Genomic DNA, 21,071 nt, shown 5'->3' with positions numbered 1-21,071 from the left:
TCACTCTATGATGTTCGCATATGATGAAATCACCTAACAACACATTTCTTAGAATGTATCCCCATTGTTAAGCAATTCGTGACTGTACTTGTGTAATTATAATTTTGAAATTATTCTCTAAATTAAAAGAGAAGCTATTATTGATATGGGGGGAAGCATTTTTCCTATAAAACAATCTGTAACTCATAATAAGATAATCAGATTGGATCATAAAACCTGTTAAACCTGTTTAGCATGATGGGTATGCTAGCTCAGCTTGGGGCTGTGTTGGGGGAAAGGGACAAGAAGGAAAGAAGTTCCCTTCATTTCCTTGGGCCTAGAATAAGCCTTCAAGAGCCCTATTCCACCCCTAAGGGCACCTCCTCCAAGGCTCCTGCTATTCTCATGCTTCCTGGGCCCTGTGTCCTGGATGCACAGGCATACCGGGTCGCTCGCTGCTCCAAAGTTACCCACTTCACACCAACCTTGCCAACCCTAACCCTATCTCTCAGACAGCACCCAGTCTCTGGGGAGCAAAAGAATGGCATCTGCCAAAAGAACAGCTGAGATGAGCTACTGGTGGTCAGTGTCACTGACTGGAGGGAGGGGGACCATGGTTCCAGCTGTACCAGCTTCATGGGGGTGGGGGCGGGGGGACATTTCTGGTATGCAGCCACTTTTGGCTCCAGTGCATCCTGAGCCACACAGCCAGGACCTGTGGACAGCATGTGTCCATTGGCCTTGGCATCTATCTCAGACAGACCCTTGTGCACAAGGCACCCACCCTGGGGTCTCTTCTTGCTATGGACTGCATGGGGATGCTATTATGCCTACACAGATGTCCGTTTTATTCATTTACCGATTCTCTGACTTACTGATTCAGAAGAGGTTTGCTGCTAATTAGCCCCTTGCCAGACATCAAGGAGGGTTCAATAGTTAAAAAACGAGTTGCCCTCTCCTCCTCCCATATAGCCAGCACTGGGGTCTAAAGTTGGCGTGGCATGCTCCTGCCAAGTCCTGCCTGGCTGTAGGAAAGGCATGCTGGGGGTAGTGAGGGGGAGTGTAGGGTCCTGGGATAGGAGCAGGCTGTGCAGAGAGGGGATTCCAGGCTGGAAGTGTGGACTTAATCCTGGGACAGTCATTCCAGGTGCTGAAGCAGAGAAAGGGGACAATTAGGGAGATCTGCCTGGGGGCTGCCTGTGGGATACTACAGGGGGCTGAGACCAGAGGCAAAGACCAAACCTGAAGTCAGAGGAGGAGGTGTGGTCACCACAGGCTTCAGAGAAGGTGGCCAAGGGCAAAGTGCCTGGTTCAGGAGGGCCAGCTTCTGGCCTCCCCAGTGGTGGGTCCTGGAGGGTGTTACTCAGTTCCTCTGGGCAGCCCACTTTTCCTGAGTGAAACGCACATGATAACTCTGCCCTCGCATCTCAAAGGGGCTGGGTGCATTTAAAGTGCTTTGTTAAACTGTAGAGTGCTATACAAATGTTAGCTATTATTATTAAAGGGCTGAGACAGTATTTTGTCAGCAGCTTAGTTCAGCTCGGTTGAACACGGCACTCCAAACATTTCACCAAATACCAAACAGGACTTTGTTATTTAGGGAAGAGATTCAGGAGCTTTCATGGAACACTGGAACATCTAAACACCAGCGAAAAACACAACTATCCCAGCCTCCATGATAAGCATCTTCACTGTGGCGAGGCTGGAGGGCTGGTGAGCACTGTGACCCTCAGGCTCACGCCCAGAGAAGGCCTACAGTCTTGGGGTGCTTGGCTCCAAAAGGAGTCTAAGTCTGGAGGAAAGGAAAAGGAGGGTGTTCATACGGCCAGAAACAATGGTCCTGGCTAGTCTGTGTTTACCCGGGTTTATCCTGAATGCTCACTCAGTTCTACAGGGGAAGGGCCTCTCAGGGACTACAGACCATGCAGAACACCTCAGAAACTTGGAATCCCAAAACCTTGGTCTTGGAAGGGCATTGCAGCCAGGCTGCCTCTCTACCTGCTTATCTTCCTCCCACAAGCCTGTGGGCTTCTCAAGGGTGGAAACCAGTCCCCTAGTACCTAGCAAAGGACCGAGGACGTAGCCAGCTTCCCATATGCATTGGTTGTTTGGATGGATGGATGGATGGATGGTGAATGGATGAATGAATTCCATAGCATTTCTAATCAAGAAAACACCAATCTGTTGCTTCCCACCTTTCCAGGGGAAGCCACCTTTTCTTGCGGTGTCTTACTCTTAAAAGAGTAGAATCTCATCCTGTGTCCCAACCCTGCCCGACACAGCACTCCACTCGCTCCTTTCTCCCACCACTGCCGCCCATCAGGAGGCTGTTCTGTTAATTCTGAAGGCTGAAGCCACCCAGAAACCTCCACCCAGATGCCTTAGAGGGCCCCTAAAGAGGAGGAAGTAGCCAGGGGGTTGGCCTCATTTCCCAGCTAGCAGCACCAGCTCTTCCCTGGGTGTGAGCTGAGAATTTTCGGGGACAGGCAAAGAGCCTTCCGGAAGGGCAATAGGTTCCTATTTAAACGTTTGTTTTCATTTGCGTGTTTCACTAAGCACAAAAGCTCCCCTTTAAGCCCTCATCTCCTGGTGAACAGACTATTCCTGCCTGTCTGAGTCACATATCTCTGGGCAGCCAGACCTTCTGACTCACTGGTGGTTGAAATCTCAGATTCACAATACCAGAGAGTTGCTAAAAATAGGAATCATGTACCTGGGCCCCAAAATAGGACAGAGTCAAACACGGCTCTTTAAAAACCTACTGCCCAATGTGTAACATAAAAATCAAAGAGGGGCTATACTTGTCTTCTTTCATATTATCTTAAATGTAATAAAGCCGTCTCTAATTCCTTTGGAAATCGGCAAAGTAGATGGACCAATACAATAGAAAGATAGGTTGGAATAATTGTGCCTAGTGCACTCTGGTTGTTTTTATTAGAAAATTCTATATCCTTAAATTAGCATAGGGTATTTTCACAGCAGTGGTAGGGAAATGAAGCTTCTCCATCCATGCTTTGCCAGTTTCTCTCTTGGGAATCAATGTGGCTTAAAATAGTAAGGAAATTGTCACTGAGGAACAAAGAGGATGCTTAGGGTTTTTTTTTTTTTTTTTTGGAGTTGTTTTATATTTCCTTTCAAGGCTTTGAGGTCTCCCTATATTAAAATTTTATAGCTTTTTCCATTACTTGCAAACTGTTTGTACTTGAACAGCCTTAGGATCAGCCTTGATTTTTTTCGGCCTTACTTTTTTTTGGGAAAAACATCTATACCACTTCCAAGTATTCTTGACAATTCTGGGCAAAAGTCACAACTTTCTTCATCCTGCGTCTCTCCTATAGAAGTTACCATGGCTTCTGGGCCTCTGCTGACCTTACAACAGCCTGCAGGGAGGTTGGGCAGATGTCCTCACTCTGGGTCTACAGATGGGACTCAGATGTGCAGGGAGGAAGCACTCAAAGGGAGGGCTGGTCCCTCACCCAGTGTTTCTGATGCTCGCCCTGTCCTGCACCTGGAAAGGCTGGGAGTAGACACATGTGAAAGAGAACAGAGCAGACCTGTCTTCCAGGGACAAGAGGGAGCCACGCTGTGCATGTCCTGCTGTGTCTGATGGCTGCCACCCATGGAAAGGTGCTGCCATTCTGTCTTCCATACCTGCACATCTTTCTACATTACGTTTAAGGTTTTTTTTTTTTTTTAACTAATATGCTCTACAGAGCAGATGACCTAAAGAAAATCACCCTGGAGATTGTCTCAAGAGGAAGGAAATGGCTCTTGACATCATAAATCACAGATGTTTGTTTTCATGGTGTTTTAAATTCCAGTGACTTCCGGAAGGTGGGAGCCTGCAGTCATGGGGGAAGAGACCACTGAGTTATGGATCATAAATCACTGGGGCCACTTGTGGAACCCAGCCTAAAATCTCCAGCAGCCAAGATGAGGCTGCCGGGTGAGTGAGGGGGAAGACAGGTGATCACAGTCACACTTTGGCCAGCTGGGACAAGGTAAAATGGCATTATGTGTGGCTGAGATACTAGAACCTCCAAACCCAGAGCATCTCAGAATAGGGTTGAGGCTCATGAGAGGCCACTGCTAGCTTGGAAGCAGGCGTGGGAGTCCCTGGAATGGGTGCCTCCGCCTGGGGCCATTGGATAGGTCTATGGGGGAAAAGCTTAAAGAGAACGTGCAAGAAGCTCTGATAATGAAGCTTAGACATTTAAGAAAGGCGTTACGGTCTTATCTTTCTTGAACATGCAATGGAAACCCCAAACCATGACATTTCTATCTAATTTAGGAGGGAAATAAATTGCCAAGAGTTGATGGTGCCAGGCCTTTAGTTGCTGTCATCTCATTTAATCCTTGCATCATACAATGGGACAGTTTATTTATTCTCTTAATTTTATAGCTGAAAAAACTGAGTTTCAATGAAGTTAAAGAATTTGCTGGAAGTCACACAGCTAAGAAATAAAGTCAACATTGAAAAAAAATATTATTTTGTAGAAACGGGGCCTCACTATGTAGTCCAGGCCGGTCTCAAAGTCCTGGCCTCAAGAGATCCTACTGTCTTGGCATCCTGAGTCACTGGGACTATGGGCGTGAGCCACTGTGCCTGGCTGGAGTCAGTATCTGAACCATGACTTGCCAGACATCCAAGCCCACTTCGCCTCACTACAGCACAATTCCTCTCTAGGACATGTGCCCAGTCTGCTAGTTGGAAGTTGAGTATCCTAATGAACCAGCGCTCCTGTCCTTTCGAGCCTAGAATGAGTTCTTTTGACTCAACCCATGGCAACCTTTTCCCTGGCTTTCTCTCTCCTCAGTTCCAGTAGAGTGACTGGCATATGCTGGTAAATGTCTGCTGAACTGCAGTAATGCTGTGGCACCTTCACATCAGGGGGCCTCCTCTAGAATAAGACATCATGAGTGGCCAAATGGCTTCCACCCACTTTCTGCCTTGTGTAAATCTTTTTCACTAGGTGGGGGTAACCTGAAGGAGAAGGATTTATAAGCATGGAGGGCCCACCTCTTGTAGGCAAATTCATCTTCTGAGGCAGGAAGCAGCATTAGGAATGATCTAGCCCATCTCCTTGCCCCAGGGTGAGACAATAAGGGATCTTCCGCTCTGCCCAGCATCGTACTGTTTGCAGAAGGAGTAAGAAGGGATAAAGAGGAAGTTAGAAGACTGACCTAGTCACCAATGACGGGAGGCAAGTAACTTGATTTCCCTGAGCCTCAGTTTCCTTTCCTAAGGGAAGTAATTCCTGTCTTGTCTTTCTTAGGGAGTTCTTGTGAGACCCTAATGAGGGCTGTGTGCCACAGAGCTTTGAACATCAAAAAGAGCTACACAAATGGCAGGCATTTCTTCTCCAGGCTCTCTGGGGAGACAGTGAATGGTGTCTTTGTGTGATTCATTTTGTGTTGATTCACTCTTGCTGTCAGAAAGGCTTCTGAATGCCAACCTCCATCTCTCTCTGCAGCTGTCCCCTGTCGTTACGCCTTGTGAGGTGACTGAGAACAAGGGGTCAGAATCACCCTAACAAGGCTGCATCCACTGCTGCTGGAAGGCTTGGTGCATCACCACTGGAAGGAGGCTGGATGGCGCGGTCATGCTTCGTATGCACAGGCATACAGTTTGCCTTCCCCTTAGGCCACTGTGGGATGAGAATTCCAGGAGAAAACGCAGGAAGGATGCTTGCTATTTAATAACAAGCTTGAGGAAATCACAACAGAGAGGAGGAAGCAAACAGGCTGACAAGTCAGGATGGCAACGTGGGGGCCAGCGCCCCCAGTTCACCCACCATGGGCATGATCCAGGAGGCCAGGCAGGGCTGGAATTAAGAGCACAGGTTTTGGAGTCTCCCAATCTCACCTGGAATTCCAGCCGCACCTCTTACTACACACTGGCCTTGGGTAAATCATTCTGTCTCTCCAATACTTAGTGTTCCTTATCCACTAGGGGATTAAATGAGATTCTGGAGTGCCCAGCACACAGCCCATCAAGACCTGTAGGTGTGTCGCACTCCACGTTGTCACCATGACATCAGCAACCCCTCCTCTTCCCCCACGGAGTCTTCTCCACTTTCTGAAGTCTGAAGAACTGGGACTGGAATGTGTCCAAGGGGCTGCTCGTCGCTGCCGGAGGGAGAACTGTTCAGACACTGTCGTCACACAGTCACAGAAAGACTCAGAACTTCATTGCTACTTTATTTGTTGTTTTCTGCCTTTAGAATACTTCCTTATGATAAAAAATGTGATATTACTAAAAAAATATTAAAAAGTAGGGAGAAATGCTACCAAGTATACTCAACATTTTGGCTTACTTTCTTCCAGATTTATAATGCGTATTTTGGATGTAATCGAGATTCTACTGCATGTACATTTTATTCTGGTATTTCACAGGACATGATAAGGTAAGCATGTTGTCACGCTGTTAAAAACTCTTCAGAGGCATCATTAAATGGGCACATCCCATTCCATGGTAGGGCTACACCAGGCCCCCATTGTTAAATATTTAAATTGTCTCCAATGTTTTACTGTTGGAAGTCACACTGTCATAAGATACTTGTGCATACGTCTTTGCATTTTTGTTTATTTTATTTGAACAGAAATGGGGCTAAAAGTTATGGATATTTTTAAGATTCTTAATACAAATTGCCAAGTTACATTCCAGAAAAGTCTGGCCAAGTCTTTCCTGTGGCTAGGGTTTAGGAGTTCCTGCTACACACTCACATCCTTTCCTTCAATGGCTTGTCCTTATTCATCAACAAGCAAAATAGGGCACTTGCCTTTTTCTTTTTATCTTTTTATTTTGAAATAATTTCAAACTTAGAGAAAAGTTGCAAGAACAGAGAAAGACACTCACATAGATGCTTCCCCTAGATGGTCCAATTGCTAACATTTTTGTCATATTTGCTTTATTATTCCTCAATAGATAGGTATGTAGGCAGAAATACACATATGTAACATACATACACATACATAAACACACATATATTTTTTCGGAATCATCTGAGACTAAGTTCCAAACAGGATGTCCTTTATGCCTAAATACTTCAGCATGTATTTTGTAGAAACAAAGACATTTTCATATACTGTGATGAGCAAAATAAGAAATTTAACATGGACACAGTACTGTAACTAAACTGTAGGCCTTAAATTTCACCCCATGCCCTTTAAACCAAAAAAAATTTTAAAAAAGGGAGTTCAGGATTCAACCTAAGTCACGCATTACACTTAATTGTCATATTTCTTTAGTTCCTTTAATCTAAAACAGTTCTCTCCATCCCTCTTTGTCTTCCATGACCATGACATTTTTAAAAAGAACAAGCCAGGATATTTGTAGCATGTCCCTCAATTTGGGTTTGTCTAATATTTCCTCCTGATCAGCTCAGAATCATGCATTTTGGGCAGGAGCACCACGGAAGTGATGTTGGGTCCATCTTGGGATATCACATTGGGCGGCATGTCCACATTTGTTAGTTGGCATTATGTCCTAAGGAAAAGTTTTCCTCATTCTGCCCCGTTTATTCACTAACTTCCGTATGTCGGTATAGACTCATGGATTCTTATTTAAGCTGTTAATGTCTCCTCTCTTTTTTTTTTTTTTTTTTGAGACGGAGTTTCGCTCTGTCGCCCAGGCTGGAGTGCAGTGGTGCGATCTCGACTCACTGCAAGCTCCGCCTCCCGGGTTCACGCCATTCTCCTGCCTCAGCCTCCCGCGTAGCTGGGACTACAGGCGCGCGCCACCATGCCCGGCTAATTTTTGTATTTTTAGTAGAGACGGGGTTTCACCGTGTTAGCCAGGATGGTCTCGATCTCCTGACCTCGTGATCCACCCGTCTCGGCCTCCCAAAGTGCTGGGATTACAGGCGTGAGCCACCGCGCCCGGCCAATGTCTCCTCTCTTTTGATGCTCTAATTATCTGGGATTTAGGCAGTAGGAAGCTCTTGGATGGGACTTCTGTGTCCTTTGACACGACCTCATCCTTCTGAGAGCATGACTTTCTGGCACCAGATGTAGCAAGAAGCTCTCTTGAGCTGACTTTGCCTTTGATTCCTTTCAGTAAAGCACAATATTAGAAACCAAAATCTAGATGCTAGACTCACATATTGCTCTAGGGGTGTCATTATTTCTAAGTCCTTTCAGCAGCTCTCGAGTTAGGATATGTATGTATGTGTGTATGTACATAATCCATATTATATATACATCCATACATGTACATATGATATAGATGAATAAATATAATCATATTAACATGGCATTTCTTTTTAAATTAGAATTTTTTAAATTATTGCTGAGGTTGAACACTTCCAAATGTTATTAGGGTATCATACGGCTCCTTTGCACACCTGTCTATCAGAGTCTTCGCATTTCTTTAGATACATATTTAAATACGGATATTAAGGAAAAATACTACATTCGTGGTAAGTACTTTCCCAAATTTATTGTTTGCTCTTCTATTCCTGATGCAGAGACTTCCAGTTTTTTAAAGTTGTAACTATCCCCAATTTTTGTAATTTCTTTCACTGTTTTGAGCTATTAAAGTCCTCCCCCAGTCAGAGATTTGATACTCTCTTCTATTTTCTTCTTCTTTTTCCATTAATCTATTTAATCAACTTGGAATATATCGTGGAAAACTGTATGAGATGAGGATCCAAATCGCTTTGATATTTTTTCCAAGCAGCTAACCAATTGTCCTAGCACCATTTATTATATAATCCTTCCCTTCATCACTGATTTATCATTGTTGTTTTTAGAAATTGCTTTTTGTATCTCCATCTGGCCAAGTGGGCTTTATAAAGGTTGCAGGGTAAAACTGTTTTTCTCTCCTAGTCCCACATAATTTAGGACATTGGAAAAATAGCATCCTGGCTAAGCACTTGGCCTCTGGACTGAAGCCAGGCTGCCTGGATTCAAATCAAGTCACCAGCTTTCCCACCTGTAAAATGGGGCTAATCAGTGCACCTACCTTGCAGGATATCATGAGTATTAAAGGAGTCAAACCACTTAAATGCTTAAAATAGTGCTTAGCACATGGAGGAACTCGATAAATCTTAGTTATTATTCTTTTTCAAATTATCTTGTTGTTTTTAATGTTAACTTGTTTATTTCTCAGATGGGAAACTGAGGCTTAGCAATATGAGGTGATCCTCCAAGCTCACGTACCCCAGCCCTCCCACACCGATACATCTCCTACGAGAACGCAGGTCTTCCCCGGCATCTCATGCTCAGGTCAAGCCCCAGGGCATTGACCGAGGTAGGCAAATCCCTCTATGAGATAAGGAGAGGGAGGGAGGATGCAATTCAAACAGGATGTGTGGTACCATCCACCCTTCTCTCAGCATATGTCCACCCCATGTGAGTGGGGAGACCCCGACGGCTGTTCAGCTTGTCTTTCTTAGTTCCTGTGGCCTTCTTCACCACACCGAGTGGGTTTCCAGTGTTTAAAGATATGTATTTTCAAACAACACGGCCCCTAAATGTAAACCAACTAATGTTATTCCATCTGGGGCTCAACTGTTCCAGCAACAGACCTCTAATCCTCCTGGAGCAAAATCCAGCTGTCGTGGCCTTCACAAGAAGTGGCTGCCATTCTGCAGCACGGCCCTTTCCTAGGGGAGTTTATTCACTACAAGGACTATAAGAGTGAAGTCACAGCCGCCCAACTGCCACTTGTTTTTTGTCTTAGGTCATTCCCCTTTTCCTATTTTATTCTCCTCTAATGTGAACTTCATAAAGTGCACACTGGACTCTTCACCATGTCCCCATAATCACACAACCACACAACATCTATAGCAGCAAAAACGGTTTCCTTTTGCCAAAATGCTAAAATCAAGAATTATTATTATTTTTGGGGGGCAGACTGGAAGAGCCTAAAGTGACAAGTCGGGATAGAGCATGTGGCATGTGCAGAATAGGATGCACTTGCTTGACAAGAGGCACAAAGGAATGATGTTCATTGACGGGGACAGGCACCGGCCCTCACTGCATTGGCCGGTGGTGCACTGACACTGCAGGTGAAGGGACTCTTCCTCATGAGCAAGTTTCCACACTTGGGCTTGAGTAGGGCAAACAGCTAGGTAATGTCAAGACAGAGCACCTAATTCTGGCTAATGCATTACAGAGTTCCATGTGTTTGAAAAATTGTAATAATGGTAGAAACTGTTGATGCTGTTATTCCACTAATCAAAACCATTCCAAAGTTACATACAGGAAAAGACCATGATACTGGTACAGAAAATGGGTGGAGACTGAAATGCAGTCATTAGACCAGCAGCATCGATCTGCGGTGTTTGTAGACTCAGTAGGTGGTCAACAGGACCAGGAAGCCATTGCACACCAACATTGCTAGTCAGGGTGCTATCTTTAGTTATCTATCACAAAACCAGGAGGCATCCACAGCAAATTTTGTTAATGCCCATACTGTCATTGATCCTGAAAAGATCAATCCGAGAGGTAAAAATAGGACAAGGGTGACAACAAGCAGTACTCAATTTCACCTGATTATTACGCAGACAAATTCCACTTGGTCCCAGATGAGACACCGCATTGCTCCTTAGTCATTCTGTGGAGGCTGCCTTGAGTGGCCTTGTCTACCCACACTGTCAAAGTGAATGTTGCAGTTGATCAATGGCACAATAAAGAAGATGCATTAGCAACAACTAAAAATGACTTGCTAATTGGAGCTGACACAGTAAAAGCCCCCATCTAGACATCCTTGTCTAATTGCACCAAGATGGTGAATAAATGGCCCAAGAACAGACCAAGTGGCATTCATTGATTCAGTTCTCAGCTTCCATAAAACTCATCTATCAAGCCCATGCCCACCTATGTTTTCCACACTGAAGCTGCTCCAGTTGGTCTGAAGAGTGATAATTCACTAATGTTCACTTTTGGGGTTCCTAATGCCTTTCCTAGGGAGAATGAACAAAAGCAGACAATCAGGGCTGCATTTGGAGCTAAACTTGACTAATCCACCCATCGCTTCAGCTCATTCTAACACCCATTCTGGGGCCAGTACTAAGTCACACCTTTGGACAAATTAAAATAAAAGAAGGGGGCAAAAATGCTAGAATCCTAGTGACTTCACTGCTATCACAGCATCCCAGGAACTTATGTTAAACCTGGGCACAAAGCCTCACTGGGCAGAAGCTCTCTAATAAAGGGAGCTGAGTATCCCCAGGGAGGTTCTGCTGCCCAGGTACTGAGAAGAAAGAACTGGGGCATCCGGGAAATGTCTGTGAACCTTGAAAGCTCAAGGATCATTTGGGGGGCAAGAGATATTGCAGCCAGCACCCTCTCTACTCTCAGTGCATGGGGAGAAAAGGAGCCAGCAGCCTTGCTGCTTTGACAGATCTAATGAGACTCCTCTTCTGGCTGAAGTTCTATCAAAATTTTCCTCTGCAAAGAACTGCCCCCCTATCTAGGGCATCTGGAAGATATGTTCTCCTACAGAGTGATTAAACGATCTCATCTTTTGAACTGGATATTCAGGAGAACAGGCCATAGGTGAAGGATGAAGTAAGGTGAGGAACCATCTGAGGGTTTTCCACTGAGGTCCAGTTTTCAGGTACAACCTCACCTCCCAGTGATTTCACCTCAGCAGGTCCAGTCATGCTGATTTTTCCTCTGACACCATCTTCCTTCATGAATACCTATAATGAGGTAACTGAATTTTCACTTTGCTTTTGGCAAGGCAACCTTCCAAGTTCACCATCTTCCTTCTAATTATACTGTTGCATCAACCCCCACCTCCATCCATTTCCTAGTCATTTGTCAACCAACCACAAGGTAAGCTTAGCCAATCAGGTTCACATATTCCGAGTTCCTGCTCACACCACACAAACACCTCTCAGAACTACCGTTAGGTCAGAATGTTAGAAATGGATGGAGTGTGGAGGTCGTCTGGTTAAAGACTGTCATTCTACAGTGGACCACAGTGAATGCCAAGGCACAGAACGAAACCAGAATCAGAATCAGGAAGAAAGCCCAGAACTCCTGACGCTACCAATGAACCCCATTTTCTTTGAGTAGAAAGGGGAGGATAGGCAACCTAATCAACCACTTGCTTAGTCAGCTAAGTGTTTGTTGTTTAACTGTAGATGCCTGGCAGTGTGTTTCATTTCGTAAGATCTGCAAGGGAAGTATACGTACGGGAGTTACCTGCAAACAACTTACAAAGCTAGCGGAAAATTGAGAAGAACAGGAATTCAGCATCCAGGACCTCAATCTCAAGGAGCAGGTCTGGGCTTCCTTTTTTTTGTTAATTAAACAACATAGAAGTTCATTTCTTCTCTCTTATGTAAAACTCCGAGGTGAACAGTCTACTCCACTCAGTCTGTGGACACCAGATGCTTCCAGCTCACTAGCTGATCATCTCCTACTCATGGTCCAAGATGGCAACTAAAGCTGCAGCCATCACATCCACATTCCCAGCAGAGGAAGAAAGAGGCAAGAATGAATACTAGAGGGTAACTAATATATCTGCCATGGCACTATAGAGAGAATGTTCACCAAATCAGGAACCTCCTGGAGTTTGGCCCTGCCTATTTTTAAAAAGCTTCACAAGCAGTTGTTGATGCATACCCTGGTTAAGGACAATTGAACCAGATTGTCTCTCAGGTACCTTCCAGCAGGAGCCATTCTGAATGACATGAAATGAGGAGAGATCGATGAAGTATCACGCTAAGCTTTGTTTCAGGCAGTAAATCCAATGGGCTGATCAATGCAGCCAGGCCTTGAGAACACGGTGAAATATAGGCTGGGCCCTCCAGGCCAAAAACAATGCCAAGAGTTGCAGGCAGGTATTTACTAGGAGACACAGCATGGGGAGAGCTAGGAGGCAGGGGTCAAGCCTGATTACATTCCTGGAAAATAGCTCCTGTAGTCCAAGGGCAGTGGCAGCCCCTCTAATGAGATGAAGAATCTGCTTTTATCAGGGAAAGGAGCCTGGGACTTTTAAGAATCTCCATTCCAGGGCCCAGCTGAAGCTTCTGCACTTCTCAAAGTGTGGTCTCCAAATATCTACATCCAAATTTCTAGAAGAGCTGGTTAAAATGCATATTCCTAGGGCCCTAGTTTAGATTTATTTAATCAAAGTTCAAAGATTTGCATTAAGTTTTCAAAATGTGCAGTTTTAACAAGATTCCCAGCTGATGGTTAATGAACATGAGATCAGCGCGTTCCCTCTGAATGAAGGCCAGCTCATACCTTCCACCTTTATCCTCCTATCTGCCCCCTTTATGCAGCATTTCTCTGCACTCTCTCTCCTCCCTCGTCATCCTCCTTTTTCTCTCCCTGCCTCCTTTAGTCCACCCCTCAAAAGCCCTTCTGAAAAAAATTGATGATGAAGAACAAAAACGCTCCCCCTGAAATGTGGGTGAGTCCTGCCTCCCCCTGCTGCCCCCAGAGTTTCTGCAGGCCCTTGTGTGCCCTTCCTCACAGCAGTCCTCAGGGGGCTGGCCAGGCTGATGTTTGCCGTGAGTGGAATGAAGGGCCCCTTGGGAAAAGCCAGTTGAGCTCGCACACACAGTAGCGGCTGGTGGCGATGTCTGAAGGAAGTCCTGTTTCAGTCCCCCTCTTCCTCCCTGGCCTAGGGAAAACTTCCTGCTGTCCGCAGAGCTCGTGGCCTGAGTGTCCCTTCATGAAAGGTACAGAACACCACCACCTTGTCTACATGGCCAGGGCTGGGCTGATGCATAAGTGGAGTTGGCGGCTATTACATGACTTGAAGGAAAGCAGAAAAACCTGTTTGCCCTCAAAGGGAAAGGAAAGAAACTCATATTTATTGATGGTCCTGCTGAATGCCAGGCTCTGTGCTGTGCACTTTGTGTGCGTAACTTCACTTATCCCTGTATTACAAATGGTACAGTGGGAGCTCAGAGAGTTTGCATAATTTGTCCAAGTTCACACAACGAGTAAGTGAGGGTTGGGATTTGATATGTAACTCTACAGCCGATATTCCTTCCAATAAACCATATACCATGTACCCAAAAAGAACAAATTTCAACTATTAGACATTTACTTCTTAGGATTGGTTCCAGGAGTCCTCTGTTAAAACACGTTGCCTCTGTGAAAACAAGGTGCTCCCTTAGTAAACTAATCTACTATTTCCCGACCAGGTATTCTCACTGTATCAGAGAGTTTCTTGGATAATTTTCCAATGTGAGAGCAGCTCAGAGGAAATGGGTCTCGAGACCAGATAGTATGGATGGTGGGCAGAGGTTGCCCAGGAGGGGCTGTAGTGAGGGTGGGTGCCTCCGGACAGCAGGTGACACACAGAGCATAGGCGATGGGAGCCAGGGTAGGGCGGCACACTCATCCGCTTTACAGGACTGCGGAGGGCTCTCGGCTGGCACAGACCTTGGGGAAGAGAGCCCAGGTCCAGGCAGAGCTTTGAAACCAGAGCTGGGTCTAAACCTGTGTGATTTAACCTCTTTTGTCAGTCATTTAACCTCTCTGAGCCTCAGTGTTCTCATCTGTGGAAATGAGACAGTAATTCACTCCTCGCCAGGCAACAGTAACGATTAAATAGCTTACAAAAAGCTACCCAGCACAGTCCCTGGCACATAGTAGGTACTCCATGGCGTTTTCCTGACAGAGTTCATCACATGGAGAGCAAGACAGACAGCAAACCCCCCGAGAGGCCCAGCTCTGTGCCCCAGACCCAGCATGCCCTTCCCCAGCCACCCTTCCAAGCAAGCCCGCCAAGGAGGTGATTGATGGAGGCCTGTTTATTTCCTTTGCATATTTTTAATGACCTCTGGAGTCTACCAGCAAGCCTGCCCTATTTCCTACTTCAGACAGAATCACAGAGCAGAGAAGCAGCTGAAACATCAGGGTCCTGGCAGCATGCCTGCTCCAGCAGGTGCAGCTCAGGGAGCCTTTTCTCCTGGGGAGGCGGGGCCCGGGCAGCTCCGAGTGCAAGCGCGGGACCCAGGGCTGCTGTGTGTTCCTCAGGCACGTGTGCAATGGTCTTGGACAAAAACAGGACAACTCCAGCGTGTCATCTGGGCACAAACTCAGGTGCCACCAGGTGGAGATTCGGGCAGCAAGGGCGCGGCTTGTCCCTTCTTGGTCCAGAAAAATGAGATGACAAAAAATCCAAAAATCTCCCCAAAGCAAAATGAATCGAGAAATGAACACTTGTCAGGCCCCTCTAAGTGTCTGTGGCCCTGTGAGGTGGTTTCACGTTTTGTGCCAGGCCCATGGAAGCCCTGAGGTGTCAGCCCCATCCCCCGGGCTTTTGAGGGAAACTGAGGCTAGAGTGGCTAGAGTGAGTCATCTTTAAGCATCAGAACTGGGACTTGCACTCCTATTTTTAGACGTGAAGGGAAGGATTGACAATTCTCTGGACATTTGGGTTATATATAGAGCCAACTGGCTTGTTCTCAAATGGAAATGTCCAGACTGACTACATGAGCCAGACTCACCAGATAAACGGACCCGGCTCCTGCGATGGAGAACTGGAACGGAAGGACTCAGATTTCATCTTCTCCATGCCCTTCACTCACCACCACTACCCCACTGTACGCCCCCATCTGTCTAGGCTCTGCTGGGAACCAGGGGGAGGTTCTGATTCCAGACAGAGATAGAGGTCCCTGCCCCAACCCCCTCCCCCAGAGATCTACCAAAGCTCCTCCCTGCACGGACTCCCATAATGCCCTACACAGCCTCCATTAGACCCACCCTGAAGTTAATGCACCATTTCCCCCAAATCTCCTGGTCATGTGCTGGGCTACAACCTAGGAACAGGAAGCATGAGCTCGCAGAAGATAAACTGTGGGATGAGCTGTCACTGGGCAGGGATGGAAGCTGCCTCAGGTCTGGTTTTTTGAGGGTTGCAGGGGACAGGTCCAGGGCAGCAAGCTCAGTGTGTGGGCACTGCAGGGGAGGACAGGGTGGTGAGGGGTAGGTGTGGTGGGGCCAGCTGAAGATCCCACCTCCTATGTGGGTCTACTCTAATCCTGTTCTGATGGCGACACTCACCGTCCTCTCAGATTCTGCCACTATTTTCCTATTCCACAAACAGGCCCAACTTCCTCCCTCGGTCTTTGCCAACATGCAGCTGCAGGCAGTGAACCCCAGCATATCTAGGCTAGAGAGACCTCTCCAGGGGGAGCAGAGCCCCTCAACATTGTGGCCAATGAAGGCTGCTGAAATACTTTTTAAAAAATTATTATTTTCTGGATTGTGAGCTTAAAGAACATCTTCAGAACTTCAAATTTCCTTAGGGTTGTGAATTACCAGATTGAGATAGAGGAAGCAAGGTCGGCTGAAAAAGAGCTACAGCTGTGTCTGGCTGTCTCCCGTGTGTGCAAAGAAGAGAGGAGAAACAGGGAAGGAAGGAGGAAGGCGGGGAGGGAGAAGATGGGGAAAGAGCATAGGGCTTGAGGATCGTCACAGAGAACAGGCAGGTAAATGGAGAGGACAAGAAAGAAGAACTTCAGAGACCAGGGCTGGACCACAGCTAGGGGGAGTGGTGAGGACCTTCAGAACAGACAGCGTCGGGATAGCGTGGTGCAGCAGGCAGGCGGAGGGCCACTTCATCACCCAACCACTCACGTTTGTGGAGTGCTTGCTATGGACCAAGCGCTGCTCTAAGTACTTGCCATGTATTCACCCACTTAACTTCCAAGGTAACCTCGTGAGACAGATGCTCATGCAACAGGCTATGGGATAGAGCTGAAATTCGAGCCCAGGCAAACTGGCAGGTGGCAATGCCACAGCATAACTGCCGTGCAACGCGGCATGGTAAGAAGGGGCTCAACAAAGCATTTGGGGTGAGCAGAAGGAAGGGAGAGAGGGAGGCAAGGGGGAGGAACACCTGACTTTGGGAGGGTCCCGTTTCTAGCCTGGACAGTCCACTAAGGTTTCAGAGCCTCATTTTTCATCTGTAAAATGGAGAAGATGATTTCTCTCTTGCCTTCTCATAGGGCTGTTCTGAGCCTGCAGATCCTGCAGATGGAAGTGATTCATGACTGTACAGCGCCACACATGCCCGGGCATCATGACCACTGGTGGCCATTGGGAGTCTCCCACGGTGGCAGGAATACATAATGCGTAATCTCCAGAGTCAATGTGCTGGGCAAGCCCTCGGGCCCTCCCAGCCCTTAGTCCGCCTGCTGGCTTCTGAAGTTAGGAAAAGCTTTACTACATTCATTGAAAATAGATGTCTTCATCTGGGGGTGGCTCCAGTGCCCCTGTGATTCAGCCCAATTCACCTTGTAGGCAGATGTGCCTTTCCCGGGCTCTCAAGCACTTCTCCTTGTTCATCACCCGCACAGGCACATGTGCACGGAAAATAACTCGTAAAGATAAACAATGTGCACACACAAGTGTGAAGCAACTCAATTGACCCAAAGTGCAAATTAAATCGATTTCTTAATAATGCCCTATAAATAAATTAGTTTTGGCTATTGAACACAATAATGAGCCTCAGCAGCTGCGCCTAGTTCTGATAGATCAGGCTAATCTGGGACACCTCCCAAGAACTCAGCCCTTCACTCCCAGGTGGAAGATTCTCTGATGTATACCACCAGGTCACCTTGGGATTTAATGCAAACTTGATCCAGACTTTTCCTTCGAGGAAGGAACCAGTTGCCATCACAACATAATCAGACTTCATTCATTCCTGCCCCAAGGACTTTGCACGAGCTGTTCCCTCTGCCTGTAAACTTCTCCTCCAGATCTTCACATGGCTAGGACTTCATCCTCATTCAAGTCTCGGTTCAAATGTCACCTTCTCAGAGCCCTCACCTCCCAGCCCATATGACTTTACCTTCTTCATGGCACCTAGTGTATATGAAATTACCTTGTTTATTCACTTGTTTACCTGCTTAGTTGTTTGTTCTCCCCACACACATGCTCACACATGCCACTAAATGCAAGCTGTATCTCAGCCACTGCTTTATCCCCAGAGCCTAGAGTCATTCATCCTGACACACTGTAGGTGCTCAATATTTATCAAACCACCAGAATTAATAAACTAATTAATGTAAACACAAGGCTAAGCAGTATTGCATTCAATCATCCCATCAGCCCTACGAGATGGGTACAAGTGCCCATTTTACAGATAAGGAACTGAGCCAGGCTAATGCACCTTGCTCAAAATGGGACTCCAAAAGCTATGTTGCCCTAACAGGTGGACAGAAAACAGAACAAATCCATCCCACCCAGGAACAAAGGAGGAGCCAAGGTGAGTACAGGCACCTGCTCTTCCCTCACCCCCCCAACGACCACCTTGGAAGCCAGAAAAAGCCCCTCCCCTGGACAGGTAGGAGGATTTGAAGCAGTTCCAGCTGCAGGTGACACTGGCTGCCTGAGCTGAGCCCAAGCAGACAGCCTCTGTTGGCTGAAGAGGCTGTGCCTCACAGACCTTTAATTTTCCATAATGCAGCAACTGTAAATACGTGATTATTGGCTGCAGCCTCAGCCATCCATTGCCTCACACAGCTGCTGCTGCAGCGTCCGTGTGGTGATGGAAGCCCCTCCTCTGGGCCCCCCAGGGTTGTATATGCTCTAGCTTGTCTGGCAGGTCACCCAGGACCTGTGACTGTCCCCGAGCCATAGGTGCAGGGAATGAGGGTTTCCAAGCACCCAGGAACCTCATCCTTTTTGTCTCCTGCTCCTACCCCTAGCTGCCTTGGCCTGAATGCCTGGCTGAGACTGCACACCTCCAAGCTGCTGATTTAATACAGAGCTTTTCTTGAGGGAAGCCGTGTTTTGGGATGGGTCACAGAGAAAGGGAGGAGAGAAGAGGTGGCCTTGGAGGGGGTCCAGAGTAACACGGAAAGAACCATGCACCCCCAGAGAGAAAAGAAACCCCAGAGAAACCAGCCCTCCCCTTCTCCTTCCTCTATACCACAAGCTGACTCCCAGCCCCTTACGGTATCCACTAATGCCACAGGCAAGGTAAATGGAGGAGCGGGGGCAGAGGGTGATTAATCACGTGTACATTCTGCTAATTACAATAATTGCTATTTAATGACTTGTGTATATTTCTCAGACTGAGAGCACATACACTGCCATCTGATGGACTAGGACGTGTTGGTATTTGGGTTCTGCTTACTTTTTATTTTTGCTAAAATATGCATACATATTCAACAAATACATGGGAATTAAACAAAAGCAAGGCCAAGAGGCAGCTATAGAGGGTGGAACTGCAGGCTGCTCTGCCAGCCTGGAATAAAGTCAAAGGAGGGAGTTAGGATGAGGGTAGCTGGATCCCACAGGACCTGAGGTCCAAGATTTTCATGGCACTGACCAACCACTGGAAACCCAATCTACTGCTCAATTTGGAGTCAGGGGCCCAGGTCAGTAACACTGTGGCTTATCCTCAGGCAGGGGACACACCCAGTGGCCTGAATCCCCGGGGCTGGAGAAGAGGCCAGGGACGTGGCCCTCTAAGAAGGGAAGGGAAATACTTGGTTGCAGACTTCAGAGACCATCCTGCAGCAAAACCCCCAGGGACAGGAGCTTTAAAGGGTGGGAGCCAGTGTCAGGACCAGAATAGCTCATGGGGCTTCCTCAGCTCTGGGAAGGATGTGCATTTTCCCTGAAATGTGAACATGACTCACGCCTAAGGAATGAAGTGAAATGTCTGGGGGGCCCCTCCTGCTAGAAGGGGATACCTGGCAGGCTCTTTCAGGGTCCAGCCCCTTCCCATCTAGTGCTCTGCTGTCTCCCTTCTTGAGGAATGCTCAACCTCTCCCAGCCCAGCACACCCCCGTGAGTGCCAACATTTGCAGACACCCCAGATCAAATTTAATACACAGCAAGAGCAAGCCAAAGAGTAAAAGAAATGTCTGAAGATGAGGTCTGCCCGGAGGGTGTGTGGAGACCTCCAGAAATGAGCAGAGCTACACCCTTATCTCAGGCTCACCCGGCAATGCCCCTGAGTGGAGACCCTGGAGTCCAACCCACCCGCTGGCTGCTGGGGGTTCGGAGTCAGGGTGTCAGGGGCCCGGGGCCTGGGGCTGTGGCGTGGGAGCGAGGTCTCTTCTTCCTGATGCATGGTGGCTGCTCATCGTGTACACTGGCCATCATGTACGCTGCCCATGTACGCCACCCATCAGGTACTCTGCCTACCAAGCACACTGCCCCCATGTATGTTGCCCACCGTGCACGGCACCCCCATGCATGCCGCCCTCATGCACGCTGCCCTCATGCACGCCATCCTCATGCACGCTGCCCCCACAGGCCACCCACCATGCATGCCGCCCCCATGTACACTACACATCATGTAAGCTGCTCATCATGTACACTGCCAGGACAGGGCAGGGGAGCCCACAAGGGTGCAGTGATATGTGGGGACCCCTGCCTGCCCAGGACAGGTGACAGGTAGGTGATGGGGTAGGAAAAGGAGCCGATGAACTTCACAGCCCCAGGAAACAGCTGGGGTGAGAGACTCACAAGCCCCACTCTGGAGAGTAAAGATTGGTCCTTGGAAACACCACTATTGTCAGAAAAGGAGCTCAACTCTGAGCTTCTCAGTCCTTTTCCTGAGGACTTAGAGGAGTAGGCCTCCCTCCCTGCCTGCCTTCCTTCCTTCCCTGCTCTCCTCCCTCTCCTTCTCTCTCTCCATTCTCTTCTATCCATCCCTCCCCATCCACCTCCCTCCCTCCTTCCCTGTCTCTCTGCCCCCTCCTCTAGGCCCGCACTCCCTGTCCCCCTCCTTCTGTCTCCCTGCCCTATTTCCCATCCTCCATCCCTGTGCCATCTCCCTCCTTCCCTCTCTCCCTCCATTCTCTTTCTTTGGTACCTAGTCCATGCCCAACACTATTCTAGGTGCCGTGTGGCGCCTGCCTGTCTGGCGATCTGTAAACTCCTCTAAGCTGGGAATCAGCACTCAGCCTGACTCCTCTGATTTCTGGGACCCTTAGCAGAGCCTTCTCTAGACTCTGCACCCCTTGAGGGCAGGAGCCATATGCTTACAGAAGTGTAGCACAGGGCGTAGCATATACCAGGCCCAGAGACAGCTCTTGAGCAATGTGGGCTGGGTGCCAGGTCCAACGGATGGAGGCCTCCTTCCACCACTGGGATTGATTTTACTGGGGATGTGGTGCTGGCTTGTGGCTCAACAGGGTTGCCCTGCA

At 47.7% G+C, this 21,071-nt stretch overlaps 1 protein-coding gene and 1 long non-coding RNA gene across 39 annotated transcripts in view; both read right to left on the bottom strand.

Annotated features, from left to right (window-relative positions):
• CACNA1C (calcium voltage-gated channel subunit alpha1 C) overlaps positions 1–21,071 on the bottom strand; it is a 720,825-nt gene that overhangs the window by 357,481 nt on the left and 342,273 nt on the right. The window lies entirely within an intron of this gene.
• Positions 1–21,071, bottom strand: part of LOC129525792 (uncharacterized) — a 120,981-nt gene that overhangs the window by 46,601 nt on the left and 53,309 nt on the right. The window lies entirely within an intron of this gene.

The sequence above is a fragment of the Gorilla gorilla genome, chromosome 10 (assembly GCF_029281585.2).
Source record: "Gorilla gorilla gorilla isolate KB3781 chromosome 10, NHGRI_mGorGor1-v2.1_pri, whole genome shotgun sequence".
Classification (NCBI taxonomy): domain Eukaryota; kingdom Metazoa; phylum Chordata; class Mammalia; order Primates; family Hominidae; genus Gorilla; species Gorilla gorilla.
The sequence above is the reverse complement of the archived record's forward strand: the minus strand, read 5'-3'. Positions and strand labels throughout refer to the sequence as shown.